At 41.2% G+C, this 15,327-nt stretch overlaps 1 protein-coding gene across 1 annotated transcript in view; it reads left to right on the forward strand.

Annotated features, from left to right (window-relative positions):
* GMDS (GDP-mannose 4,6-dehydratase) overlaps positions 1 to 15,327 on the forward strand; it is a 297,379-nt gene that overhangs the window by 192,489 nt on the left and 89,563 nt on the right. The window lies entirely within an intron of this gene.

The raw sequence follows: 15,327 nt of genomic DNA on the forward strand, positions 1-15,327 counted from the left end.
ATAAACAGAGAAGTTTTTCTGCTGCTGCTCAGGGCTGGGATTAAGTTGGATCACCTAGTCTTCTGCTTTTAATGAAATTCTCTCCCTTATATTTTCTTGTTTGGAAGACAGTCCAAAGTTATCTCATGCTAATTTAGTTAGGCAGTGCCCTCCAGGGATGTCACAGGCCTCCATGACCCCTCCAGAGAGACTCCGGGAAGGGATGAGAAGAATTAAACATTCCTGAGAAATTGCAAAGCAAGAGCCCCCAGAGATTTTGTAGAAAAACTAGCTCCAGACTATCTGCCAGAGACCCAAGTCACCTTTTCAGCACTTCCTTGACATCTCTCCACCAATTCCATCTGGCTTGACTCAGGGGGTCAGCATGGAGACTGCGAAGAGGTGGCAGTGAGAAAGTGTGGAATTCAGGGGAGGTCTGATTTACGCTGTTTGTGTGGGATATGTTAGATAAATGGAAAGAGCAGTGCGAGAAAATAATAGATCTTATTTCACTCCAGAGCCTTTCCCCTGCGTTCCGGAGGGGTAGGGAAGAAGGATTGTTTTTCAGCTAAAGATACTGAATAAGGATATTTAACAGTTCATTAGCAGTCGTATAATTTGATGCAAGCTTTGTATCTTTGGACTTGTATGGCAAATGTGTTAAATATTTGTTTCTCAGAGCATAATCTTGCAAATTCTTATTACTGTGGATTCATTTCAGTGGCATTACTCATATAGTAAGGCTTATGGACATGCCCTTATTCCTTCTGGGATAAAGCTGTTTTAACTGGTGAAGCATCCTAATTTTTTTAAAGTGCACAGGAATGCTCCCATATCACAGTCCTTTTTCATAAAGTTATGTTATAATGTTAAATCCTAGTGATTGGAGAAAAAATATCTCCCTTGTATGATTAAGTTTAGCAACAATAAGTGCTGTTCAGTGATTACAGTCATATATGCTGTTTTTCCTGTGTGTCTATAAAACTTATTTTTAGGTTTTACTCACAAAATTTGTGATCAAATGGGGAAGCAATTCTTAGCACTGTGTCCATATAAATGTGGAATGGGAGCGGGCAATAAAAGTTAATCAAAAAAGCAAAGCAAAACATTATAGGCTTATTCTATATGCACACATTCTTAACTCTGAAATATATTTAAACTCTTAATCCATTTTTCTGCATTTTATTTATGCACAGAAGGTTGAAGAAAATCCAAAAGCTACAGGGGGCGTATCTATTAGGGTCAACTAAAATGTCACAAAGCAGTGAGGAAGATTTTGAGTTTTCCAGTAGTCTTGTTCTGGCTGTTAAGCAAAACAACATCCAGCCTGAAGAAGCGTACTACTCTTTTTACAGAATGGGTATCAAAGGGGTGATCCAACATAGTACTGAAACTATCAACCTTAAGTGAACACTAAATTGACATGGTTGTCACCCAAAGCCCTAAATTGTCACTTTTCCTCCAAGGCAGAGAACAAAAGGGCCACACCGAGGGCTTTTTCCAGCTATACAAACCATACTCCTTGTGTCATTGTGAATAGTCTGTTCTCAATATTGTGTTAACTGGCCAATTACAGATACAGCTGGCAGTCATTTCTATGACTAAGATCATACTAGAAAAGCCTTCCACATCCTTAGACTTTTTGGGTGTGAACTTTTGGGTGTGAAGTGAGACTTCAATGCACCCTTCAGCTTTTAATTCCATCATCTGAGTTTTCAAGGGAGGTATCACATTGTACTGTGATATATATATATATATATATATATATATATATATATATATATATATATTGTCCTCCTTCAAAGGGGTTGAACTGGATTCATCCTTGAAGCACCGAACATTGCCCTGTTGTTCCAGTTCCTAAGTTCTCAAAGCCTCTGAAGCCCTCAAACTTAAGGACACTGTTACAAATGAAATTAAAAAGAGCATTAGAATCCACTGCATTTATAAACAGAAAGGAAAACTTAGACTGGGGTCTATCTGATGTACATTTGTCCAGACCTTAACATTTGCACACCATACATTCCAGATTAAGGTGCCCCCTAACACAATACACTATATTTCACAGGCTCCCTTTGCATAATAGCCATGCTAGAGCAATAATCCTATTATACTGCTATAATAACGTCTGTGTAGCTGCTGTTTTCTCGACATCAGGCATGCCAGCAGGCCTCTTTAGTGGCGAGCCTTCAAAGGTTTGGATTGGAAGGGTTCATCTAGTTCAGCCCTCTATTCCATGTAGGATCTGAAATAAAGGCTATGTCCACCCTGTCCCTGACAGATAACCAACCTGGCTCCACATAAACACCTCCGGGGAAGTAGAGCTCATGATCTCTATTCTAAAGTTCTTTGCAATCTCTGTGCTGTCCCACATAGGAGCTCTACGTGTGTGTGTGTGTGTGTGTGTGTGTGTGTGTGTGTGTGTGTGTGACTATGCAGACTTTCTTTTATATTGTCATCCATTGATTTATCGATCCAGTTAACAGATTTCACAACGGAACGTATACATCCATTAATAAGACCCTATGCGTTTGTATAGAAGCCCCAGTGAAATGAATGAACATTGTGCATTTATACACATAGACTGGGGGGGGGGACATCTATGTAGCTATTTGCATGCTTTATTATCTAAATAGCAGGAACCCTGACCTTAATTCATAGATTTAATTCTGTATTGTATGTGAGGGTGCGCTTATGGTCTCTCACCCATAAATCCTGCATCTTTGAATAGAATTGCTCCCTGGATGGATAAAATATGTGGCTGTTCTGCAAGAAGTTATCTAAACGTCGGCAATGTGTATGTTGCTGGCAAGAAAATAAATGTATCTTTTATATTCACCGTCATCGAACCCAAATTATAAATAAATGCCAATGTATCTGAACCCTGCAGGCCCTTTTCACTCAACTTTGGGTTACTGTTGACCTGAATTTCAACTTGAGACATAAAGTGAACAATGCATTTTCTGCTTCTCTCCACATCCATGTGCACTGTATATTTGAAGCAGTTATATCCCACCTTCCCTACACAATTCAATCTCTAGTTGTCTTTTCAATCTCTAGTTGTCTTTTCAATGAACTCAGGACTGAATCGTGTCCTGGAACGCTTAGCTCCGATCCCTATTTCTCTGCCAGTTCTCAACCCTGAAACATCTAGAAAAAGAATTGATGGGACTGTCTCCTGATCAGATGCAGAATGTTACCATCTTCAGAGACTACACAACACATCACAGTGATAATATTGCCATCAAGTTCAACACATATCAGACTGAACAATTGCAAACAGAGTCACACTTGGCTTAAAAAGAAGACACTTTTAATCCCAAAACGAAGGGATTGGTAAAGAAAAGAAAGTTGAAATGGAAAGTGCAGAGGGTTAAATCTCTCCAGAAATCACAATAACAGATTCTCAGCTAGAATGCATGCCACAGGACAGCAGAGGAACAAAGTGGTTGCGATCTCCTAGTTGCACATGCACACTAAGTCATGGTGTGCCTTAGCTGTTATGTGTACCAGGCCAATGTCTTGAATTTACTCCTAATATTCATTTAAAGTTGCTAGAGTGCCCATATACTGGTAAATGATACTGAAAATCTGCTGTCGTGTTTTCTTTGTTTATTTTTCCTTGCTGACTAGTGTAATGTCTCCTGGTTCAAACTGAGATGATGGTCTCTTCGTGGAAAGAACACGATTAATCCTATTTTCTTCAAAAATTAGAGACGGAAATGCATAAGCATCTTCATCTGATGCCAAGAAGCCTTCCAGCCAGTTCTTGCAACAGGGTGATCAATACACCCAGTGTGATGAATAATTTAAGGAGATTAAGTTGTTATAGCAACAAACCAACACTTGACTTGAAAGTCTACTTGAGCTATTTGTAATGAAAACATGCCTTTGACTAGTGCTTTCCTAGCATTCATTCCTATGTCTGCCCAAACCTGACCACATTCTGGGTGCCACCCTTTCGTCTTGCAGTGATTAAGTTGACTGCATAGGGTGGCTGCTTCCTCCATCCCCCCCATGGAACAAAAACATTTCTGCTTTATTTCTAAACCAAACAGAGCAAATTAATTCGTGAAGCCATAAAAAGCAACTGATTAAAAGATTTGTGGGGGTTTTTTTAATGAGCCAGAGGGCAAAAACCTCGAAGCGTGCTTCATATTTTTACTAGGTATAAGAAGTTTTGTATAGCTAATTCAGGAGGGAAGATTATCCATTGATTCATCGTTATCTTTTTTATTATTTTGTAATCTGAGTTATTGTTATGGTTATATTTTATAATACTTGGTGTTATTTCACCTCCCCCCCCCCCGTCTTCTCCCTTCTCACTTGTATGGTCTCTTTCCTGTGACAAAGACACAGGGGCCTTCCTGTTGAGCAGAACTATCCTAGGGAGATTGTGTTGAGGGAGGGAGAGAGATTGTGCGATGAAGGAACCATCACTGCATCCTAAACCTGCTGAGTTTGTGTCTGCTAGAGCAAGGGGTGTATGACGTCCTACCTTTTTTCGTCTTTATTCCCCTCCCAATTGGGAACGCACCAGGGAACATTAAAGGTGGGTCGGCAGCAATGGCATAGCTTTCCACAGGTGTGCTAGGGAATCCTCTGATGACAGGCCTCCCTCTCTGACTGTGGAGTGGTAGATATGCCACGTTCTGTGGCCCCTCAGTCCCTCTCCAAGGGAGCTCCCTAAATGTTCATACAGCAAGAAGGTACCGTATTTCTACAGATCCAAACAAGTCTTTATCTCATCTACAAGCAGCAGGGTTCTGGCTGCGGAGTTCCTCGTAAAAGATTACAAGAGAGAGCATCTTTATTTCAAGTGAGATGTTAATGCATGTACTTGACATATTATGTATTTCCTATTACGTTTTCTTGTTCTGTTTGTCAATTCAATTAAAACATCGCGTATAAATAAATAAAAACCAACAAACACGGAAAGACAGATAGGAAAATACATTAGGCAGAACAGAAGCTTGCCAGGCAGATTTCCCCCAAGAATGGATTCCCCTCAGAAAAGCACTACAACAGAGGAGATCATCTCATTCCTTCCTACCACCAACCATACATGTGTGGGGAGCATGGAGCAGGCCTTTCCAAGTGGCCTCAATATCAACTAGGATCAGTCCCTTTGGTATCAAGGCCCCTCGGCCCTCCAGATGTTTTGGGACTACAATTCCCATCATCCCTGACCACTGGTCCTGCTAGCTAGGGATCATGGGAGTTGTAGGCCAAAAACTTCTGGAGGGTCGAGGTTGAGGAAGCCTAATTTAAACAATTCAGGGCTTTTGCCAGTAGACCACACACTAGGGAAACGGGTCTTACCATGACCATATAGTGGCATCTTTGTGCCAAAAAGAATTTCCACCACCACTCCTACCTTATGGCACATAAGGCTTATTCGTACAATAACAGGATAGGAAATTGTGCTTTTCCCCAGCCAGGAAATCTGGGGCCTTTCCACCTGACCAACTTGGCGCATGTGGAACGCCCTCCCACCAGATGTCAAAGAGAAAAATAACTACCAAACTTTTAGAAGACATCTGAAGGCAGCCCTGTTTAGGGAAGCTTTTAATGTTTAATAGGTTATTGTATTTTAGTGTTTTGTTGGAAGCCACCCAGAGTGGCTGAGGAAACCCAGCCAGATAGGCGGGGTATGAATAATAAATTATTATTATTATTATTATTATTATTATTATTATTATTATGTTTCATTTCCCATCCATTCACCCATCGGCGGATGAGGTATGTAATATCATGGTTCCGTTGCCGCAAGGACCATAGCTTTTTCTTGAGAGGCGGGGTCCAATTCCAAATCCATTCACTCTCACTTAAAGTACTATAAATTCATCTGCAACAAGTCCCAGACCCAATAATGAGAGAAGCAAGTCTCCTCCATCCCCTTCAGAGATTGAAGGCTTGATACTTCTCCCCAAGCACCCACAACCATTGATCTTCCCCGTATCACCCCTTAAGGCAACCAAGGGGTGTTTTTGGATTACCGTATTTTTTGCTCTATAAGACTCAAGTTTTTCCCTCCTAAAATGTAAGGGGAAATGTGTGTGCATCTTATGGAGCGAATGCAGGCTGCCCAGCTATCCCAGAAGCCAGAAGAGCAAGAGGGATTGCTGCTTTCACTGCGCAGTGATCCCTCTTGCTGTTCTGGCTTCTGAGATTCAGAATATTTTTTTCCTTGTTTTCCTCCTCCAAAAACTAGGTGCGTCTTGTGGTCTGGTGCGTCTTAGAGAGCAAAAAATACGGTATCTTTTCCTCTCTGTCAATGAAGTGAGGGAGTTTTTGTGAGGGGATATGCAACAGATATTAATAATAGATGTAATGGGATGTATGTGGGTTGCTCGTGCGTAAGTTGCCACCACTCCTGGCTGGTAACCTGGTTAAACCTTTCCTGACTGGACAGCCCTTCACTTCGTTGCTGTTCAGTCGCTAGCAGAATCCGTCAGTGGGCGTCTCTTAAACTTCTTCCAGCACAAAAGCTCTTTGACGCCAAGTCTACGCCTACTTTCCCTGCGCGGAAGCCTTCTGCGCAGGGTGGGTGTGGGCAGAGGAGGACCTGTGCTCTCCCCGCTGGTCTCCAGCGAAGAGTCCTGGAGACCCCTCTCCGATTCCCCCAACCACCCCCCTTCATCCCTGGTGTTACGCTGATTTCCTTCCCCAGCCGATGAGTTCCCTCTCTCCCTGCTTGGCCCTTCTCCGGCATCGCTTGGGAGCCCTGCCTCCACTGCTGGCTCCGATGTCAGTTCCCTGACAATAGATAAAGATGGCTCCAGACTTTTTTAAAAAAGGAAAAGACAAAGGGTGATATATTTAAAGGCTTGTTTAAACTTCTATTGTTGACGTGATTTCCCAACGAGCAGCTTTTCTGTTTCATTTTGCCCATGGCAAATACCTAAAGATCAGTAATAAAGCCTTATACAAATACCTTCATACTTTGCAAGAACAGCATTTTGACACTCGCTGATACAGTACAAAGAAAAGGACAACACTACATTAATGTTTGACAACACAGTAAGAGCATTGTGTATTCACCTGCAATGAATGACGGAAGAAATTGGATGAATTAAAACAGAAAGGTTCTCAGGGTTTATATTTAAAAGTTTATCTAGATCACAGTGATTATGTTCCCAAGCACTGTCTTATGTTGTCCCATTATTTCTCCTGAGGTGTTGTAAAACAGCTGGACCATACAAGTGCAAAAGAAAAATAGATATTAATTTATTATTATACATCCCAAGCACCCCAGTATGCCAAGACAGACCACCACTTTTCCTTCTAGTGTCCCTGGCTAGTGAATAATGATGTAATTAGTATGAACTAAATAAATAATCACCATTTGCAAGTGCAAGTATTGCTACTATGGTTGCCATTTGTCCAGTTGGCATGCATAAAGAGGTTTCGTGTTAGCGTCGCATGGTAAAATTACATGTCTTGGGAGGCTTGCCTTAAGATGAAAAGGTTTTAGCAGGTGCAGAAAACAATACACTGACAGTGCTTGCCTAATGTTAATAGTCAGGGAGTTTCAGAGAGACTGTGCTGTTGCACTGAAGGATCAGTCTTACCAGATCTGCAAACAGTCCGGTATTTGGAAGCGAAAGGACACAGCTGCCCATGGGCTCAGGGCTGCCTGTAGTAGACTGAAACCTCTCACATTGTCACTGTACTATTGGAGAGAAATGAACACCCAACCAGACTCCATTTGTTCACACTCCTGCCTCTGCCTGCTCCATCACACATACCTAAATATGATCAGTGTTGTGAATGGCTTCCCTCCAGCTGTGATTGTTGATGCCACACCTAGGGCTAGTGTCCACACGTGAGTGTTATTCTGCTGTTAATCCACTTTGCTCTCGATTCAAACTACCTTTTTTTCGCTCCAGACCACAAGACGCACCTAGTTTTTGGAGGAGGAAAAGAAGAAAAAAAATATTCTGAATCTCAGAAGCCAGAACAGCAAGAGTTCTTGCTGTTCTGGCTTCTGTGATAGCTGTGCAGCCTGCATTCGCTCCATAAGATGCACACACATTTCCCCTTACTTTTTAGGAGGGAGAAAGTGAGTCTTATAGAGCAAAAAATACGGTAGACCGCCGTAGTCCACAGCCGCACATATTGGAATTTGTATAGGAGGAGCAACTTGGGTCTTTCCCATTTATACTAGTAGGCATTTCCTTTTGTGTTTTCCCTTCCTTAGAATTTATTGATTCTGTTGTGCCAATTATGTACCAAGAGGGTATGTGAATAGATAGTTCTTTGTACACCTTGGCTCCCGCCCCCCTTTAAAAAAAAAATTCCCTGCTCAGGAAATGTGCAAAAACACACCATCGGGTATTGTAAATTCTCGGCACATATTTAACGTGGTTTGTGTGTGCATTTTTCTGGTTCTGAATGTATTCTTCGAGTGTAATTTTCAATAGAAACTTGATTCATTTTGTGCTTTTATTTTAATTCCTCTTGCTAATTGGACTTACGAAATATTAAAATAAGCGTGTACATATTCTTAACACTCTGCTTAGATTTTCTAGAATGTTCAGCTTCAGAAGTTAACTACATTATAGGTGGCCATTGCATGTTATTCAATTTGAGATCTCATAACCTCCTAAAAACAAAAAGTACTGCTTGTAGAAAATTCATCCATTTTAAGTTAAAGATTTCTGACCACTTTCAGGTTTTGATTTGGGTTTTTTTGGTTTTCAGACAAATAGCACCATCACAAAGGCGTCATACAACAATGCAGGGATCTTGCTACCACGAACATTTGGGTGTTTAGTTAAACTAAGCCTTGATTAACAAGCATTGTGCTAATGGATGACAGCACAGTTAATAAGTGTCTTCAATTGGGTGCTGGATTAGTGAGTCATACCTATAGTTGCTTCAGATATGTGTGTGTGCATGGGCATAGCCAAGGGGAGCAGGGGGCATATGCCCCCATAAATCAAGTAAAGGTAATGGTAAAAGTACCCCTGCCCGTACCGTCCAGTCTTGACAGACTCTAGGGTTGTGCGCTCATCTCACTCTAGAGGCCGGGAGCCAGCGCTGTCCGCAGACACTTCCAGGTCACGTGGCCAGCGTGACGAAGCTGCTCTGGTGAGCCAACACCAGCGCAGCACACGGAAACGCCGTTTACCTTCCTGCTATAAAGCGGTACCTATTTATCTACTTGCACTTAGGGGTGCTTTCAAACTGCTAGGTGGGCAGGAGCTGGGACCGAACGGCGGGAGCTCACCCCGCCGCGGGGATTCAAACCACCGACCATGCGATCGGCAAGTCCTAGGTGCTGAGGTTTTACCCACAGCGCCACCCGCGTCCCTGCATGGGCATAGCCAAGGGGAGCAGGGGGGATATGCCCCCCTAAATCAAGTAAACACATAAAAATACTTAACTAACTGACCAGTTGCATTGCAGATAGCTCGGTTCTGCCCCCTAACATTGAACCTGCCCCACCCAAAATAAATCCTGGTTTCGCCCACATGTGTGTGTGTACGCATGTCATGCACACATAAGAGAAATGCGCAGAATTTGTATGGTTTGACTAGAATAATCCTATGCAAGGTTTTCTTTCACTTCCTTCAGTAACCCAGGTGTGAACAATATAGAGAGCAAGCTATTTCTGAAGGGTGTTGGCCTGCATGAATATTCACTTGACACCCAACGTCAAAACATTTGAACTGCCAAACTTCCTGTCATGCCGGCACAATATCCATGGCATAGCATCCTCTTCTGTGCTGTTACTCTAGCCTAGGTAAAGGTAATGGGACCCCTGACCATTAGGTCCAGTCGTGGCCGACTCTGGGGTTGCTGTGCTCATCTCGCTTTATTGGCCAAGGGAGCCGGCGTACAGCTTCTGGGTCATGTGGCCAGCATGACTAAGCCGCTTCTGGCAAACCAGAGCAAGCAAACACTGTTTACCTTCCGGCCAGAGCGGTACCTATTTATCTACTTGCACTTTGACGTGCTTTCGAACTGCTAGGTGGGCAGGAGCAGGGACCGAGCAACGGGAGCTCACCCCGTCGCAGGGATTCGAACCGCCGACCTTCTGATCAGCAAGTCCTAGGCTCTGTGGTTTAACCCACAGTGCCACCCGTGTCCCTACTCTAGCCTAGGTAAAAAATGAATACTCACCCTCGCTTCAACCCGCTGCTAGTTATTTGTTTAAAAAGCAAGGCTTAGGATCTTGTCATAAGCTCAGAAATATTCCATGCCACCTTCACTAGAGGGATTTTATTATTTGTAAAGAAAATGCTGACAACCCGTGTAGCTATACAGAACGTTAAGTGCAGGTCAAAGTATTCTGAAAGTACACAGGCATGCTACTATCAGGGCTTTTTTCAGCTGGAACTTGCCAGAACTCAGTTCCGGCACCTCTCAGGTGGGCATTCATGGTGAGGTCCAGCACCTATTTTTCTAGAAAAATAGCACTGGCTAGTATGTATTCTTGCGTTGCAGTCAGTATCACTTTTAGCATTGCTGGGAGCCCCTAGAGGAAAACTAAATTGATTCACGTAAGAAAAACAAATGTGGTTATGGATTTTGCACAGCCCTTCATACAAGAGAACTCCTGGGAAGACTGCAGACTTGGAACTAACCCAGAAATTCAAGCCATTAACAAAACAATTTAATTATGAAATAATGATGATGATGATGATGATGTTGACGATGATGATGATATTTATACCCCAGTTGATTTCTTCATTGAGTTTTATCTTCACAAATTTCCATTAGCGTTGCCAGCATCTGGTAATGAGAGGTGATAAGAAAAGTACTTTTTGTTAGAATTGACATCTAAGTAAACGTCTGCCACCCTATATGAATCATTCTGCTGAGAAATTGAAGAAAACTTTGTCTCTTCCTTCACCTCCGCAAAAAAAATGTTCAAATATGTGACCTCGCGATGGTTAAAAGATAGCCAAAGTCAGGCAGTGATTTTATCGCAGATTGAGGCCTAGCCGTGTCACGGGTCAGGGAGTTCAGCATGTGAACAGGAAGGTGAGAACGGCTGAACTTTTACCTCAGTTGTGCAGCCCCATCAGAGAATAAATGGACCAAATCATTGTACAGCTGTATAAAGAGGTGAACGGCTGAATACCTATTGCACAGAGGCCTTTGTTTTCTGCACATGATCTGGCATCATGATAGGATGCACTAGGCTGCAGCTTTGTAGCAATTACTAAGCCATTATCACACAAGAACACAGGATCGTTTATCTTCTAATTCAGAATGTCACCTGTTCTTCATTTGCAAGTCAATAACCGTTAATTATGCTCAGTGGAACTTTAAACAAAGATTTTCCCCTCTGTTAAAATCAGTAAGCCATTTAGTAAGGGCAAAATAAATCTAGAATTGCAGTATTTTATTATTTTGCTTGTTTTTATCCTGAAGCCAGTACAATAAAACCCTAGAAATTGGTACATCAGGAACTTTATATACTTTGTGGTGGGAGAGAACCAGTTCCTGGGATTTTTACTGTTATGAAAGCATTCAGTACAGATTTCTGTTTGACTGCATAATATTTATTGATGAGATATTTATTGAATGATTAAACAGATTGAGCAATTGGTGTATCTTATCCACCTACCCTTTATTGAGTCTCTTTGACATAGTCTCAAGAACAGGAGACTATTTTTGTTAAACAGTTGTTGGTTTTTATGCAGAAGAAAAAAGTACAAGCGTACCCACATCCTACAGTAGTGTTTGCTAAAAACAAATGATTTCTCAAAAAAAGTTTCTAATCTTCTAATAATTATTTCACATGTTTTCACAATGCAGGATGTTTATTTAAAAAAAAATGAGTACAGCAAAGCAAACAGAAACCTGTATGTATTTTTAATTAAATAACTCTACTTAAAAGATGCTTTAAAGAAGCAGAAAAAGGTGCTTTAAAGAAACAGCAAAAACGGAGCAAAATTATGTAGTGTTGTGAGCACCATACAAGTAATATAAGGTATTTGTCATGTTGCAATATTGTATCCATTGACATACACTAATGTCCCTTGGAAATTTCATTTTGCAGAATTGTGAACAACTTACAGTGGTACCTCGGGTTAAGAACGTAATTCGTTCTGGAAGTCTGTTCTTAACCTGAAATTGTTCTTAACCTGAGGTACCACTTTAGCTAATGGGGCCTCCCGCTGCCGCCACACGATTTCTGTTCTCATCCTAGAGCAAAGTTCTTAACCCGAGGTACTATTTCTGGGTTAGTGGAGTTTGTAACCTGAAGCGTCTGTAACCTGAGGTACCACTGTAGGGTTTTTTAATGAATTTTGTAGAATTAAAGATGTGAATGATATAAAAGGTTGCCATTCATCTGAACCATAAACACAATATCTGCAGCCCGATGAGATCCCATGAGCACACCTTTTCTGTTTTCTTTTACAAGCAGGAAAATACTCTGTGTTTGCAATGCTGAATCCCTGTGCATATGCAAAATAATACTCTGCACAGAAGGGATTGAAGAAAATAGAAAGCTACTGTGTGCCATAGGTTTTGCATTTGAAATCTAAATTGATTTGAATTAATGGGACATAATTTTGAAGCAGTTTCGTAGAATTGGAATCCTGGTCTCTACCCTTTCATCTGCTGTCAGCACATATGACAGAAATGGGTGGAATGGAATGGAAAGGAATGGTTACACATTGACAATGCAATCTGTAGTAGGTTTGGTTTAGATTGTATGTTTAGATACTAAAGATTAACTTTTTGATTTAAAACAATCTATAGCAGTGCTACCAAGCCGCACAAAGCAACTGAATAGCGACTAGATAAAAGTTCTGCTTCTGATCATGCTCTAAATTTATAAAATTGCACTAAGATCTTTTGATTCACTGAAATGAATCTCCATCTTTGCATTTCAGAAATGAAACAAAATGTCTTATGGCTTTGTTGACAATAACGACATACATGCATTTCCCTAGCAGCCGGGATTTTTGCAGCAATGTGTTAGAAGGTCTGGTCTTAGAAACATCACTACATCTGAAATTGATCCGTCTACTAATTCTCACAGTGCACAGTAGGCTGATCAAGAAAGCTGGCATAGTCCAATGGATACAGTGTCTTTCATTTTGACCTTATTCACCCTTGTGTGCCTCTAAGAAGCAAAAGATCTGCATGTAAGTCGTGAATTTTGATTTCCTGAGTTTAAAAGACATCATAAGAGTTAGGACACACCTTCAGTGAAGGATTTAATCAGGTAGTTAGACTGGAATGCCTGGAGGTGGGTTTTTTTCTTTTTGTTTTTTAAGAAACTCTTTTTTTACTCCCCAAAGGCTGCTGTATCTCAACTGAGAAAGCAGAATAGAAATAACGAGGTATCTTTCATAAGTTTACTCAACGTTTTCTTGAGCCTCATTTGTTTCATGCTGCAACTATTCCAGGTACAGAACTGTAGCATACTAGTGAAACTTTTGGCTACATGTTTTAGCTGTAAAAAAAAAAACATCATGCAAGCACACTACTTCTGTGAGAATGCTTTAATTCTCTATGTATTGCTGACAGAGGGGCGGGGGAAATCTGAACTTTTCAGGTGCTATTTACTAAAAGAAACTGAGCTGTCCCAGAGCTTATATTAATCTGATTTGCAGAGTATCCCCTGGCATCTGGGGAGCTAGTAAAGTTGTTTTCTTTAAATGTGATGTGAAGAGGTCAATGCAAATAGCATTGTGGATTACCCTACGAGATAGCAATCCCTTTAAACCATATGGGGAGAGTTTGAATTATGGTGTTTGCATGCAGATTATTTATTAAACAAGGGTTGAGCCTTACAGGTAGCTCCCTGTTTCTTTCACTAAGGGATTAGAGTATTTCAGTCATTTTGGATTGACTTACAGTGGTAAGTTTTTCTCCAGATATCATTTCAGGGTAGCAGTGTGGTCTTGCTGATTGAATACTAGGCTGGGAGTCAGAAACCCCAAGTTCTGTTCTTGGCTCAGCTGCTGACCCTGTGCAGGATGTTGAAGACATTTGTTGCTCCTGATTTCTCTTGCTTGCCTTTCATCTGCCATAGCTATTTAGCCCTGAAAGCTCTGCACAGCCACCAGACTCAGTTATGCAACTTTGCCACCTATTAAAATAAGTGAAAGAGGATATGTGTTCGTAATTCATTCCAAAACTCATTGTTTATTTAGAAGAAGAAAATTTCTGTGTTTATTTGCATTTTGCCTTTTACGAAAACGTCTTCACGATTTTGTTTTCTTTTTGTTCAGCTAGCTATGTTAATAATGCAGGTCAAATAACTACACCTTAAGCAGCTAAATTTACATGTATACATTTTTTAACTTCACATAAGTTTCAGACATGTATTTGGCCAGAGAAAATGTCGTTTTCTACAGACAACAAATAATCAAATAAGGCATATGCCAAGTGCTTCATTTTCTTCATTTACTCCAGTTGTGGAATCTGGATTTTGCAAAAACAAGGGTGTCACATGACTTTTTTTAAAAAAAATTGACTTTTTGCCAATGTAATTTACTGAGTGAAGGTTCTTGTAAGCTCTCAAAATGTGTCAAGATTACAGACTACCACCTCCTGGAAAATATCTGAAATACAGGTTGAACTGAGTTATGGGCTGCAATCTCAGTTATAACCTAATATCTAGGTTATAACTGAGTTATAACCTGAGGAAAAAATGTGCCTTCAAATAGAATCCCCTCATCCCTGTGATGTCCAGTGGCTGGTTTAAATTGATCCTAAGGTGTTAAGAGGAATGGTAGCCAACCAACTAATAAATATGCTGGGAGGTGAGGCCATTTGGCAGGACAAAAGAAGTGTGCTGGGGTGAAGAATTTCTGCTGTCCAGCAGTGAGAAACTTCACACCCATCTTTTCTGGTTTCTAAGATCTTTAGGAGGCATTTTCTCAGTCCATTTGTCCATGGGCAAATGGTGTCTTTGTCCCAGGGACATTCCTGCCTGTTTCCCTCATGACTTGGGCATTTTTGCCAAGTCCAGTACAAGGCGGGATGACACTGTTGGGAACCCGTATTCCTGAATGCTTGTATATACGTTTGAACAACATTTGGGTGTTCAAAAAAAGAGAGATAAGAACAGCTTTATACAGCTGCTCATTTTAACCCTGACATTTTCAGAGGAATTAAATAAGGAGGGGTTAAAAAGGCATTCCAGTAATGGGAGATGTAAAGTCATGCAGTGGGATGGGGCAAGGTTTTTATAAAGTGTATTGAGATCCTCTGATGGGGCACTTCTGGTGGTTCCGCGTACCCTTGAGGTTCAGCTGGTCTTCACTATGAACCAAGCCTTTACTGTGGCAGGCCCTACCTGTGGAACTCCCTGCCCCTAGAACTTTGGTGGGAACCGTTCCTCCCTTCTTTAAGATGTCTTCTAACAAT

This window comes from Podarcis cretensis (genome assembly GCF_951804945.1).
Source record: "Podarcis cretensis genome assembly, chromosome: 7".
NCBI classification, from domain to species: domain Eukaryota; kingdom Metazoa; phylum Chordata; class Lepidosauria; order Squamata; family Lacertidae; genus Podarcis; species Podarcis cretensis.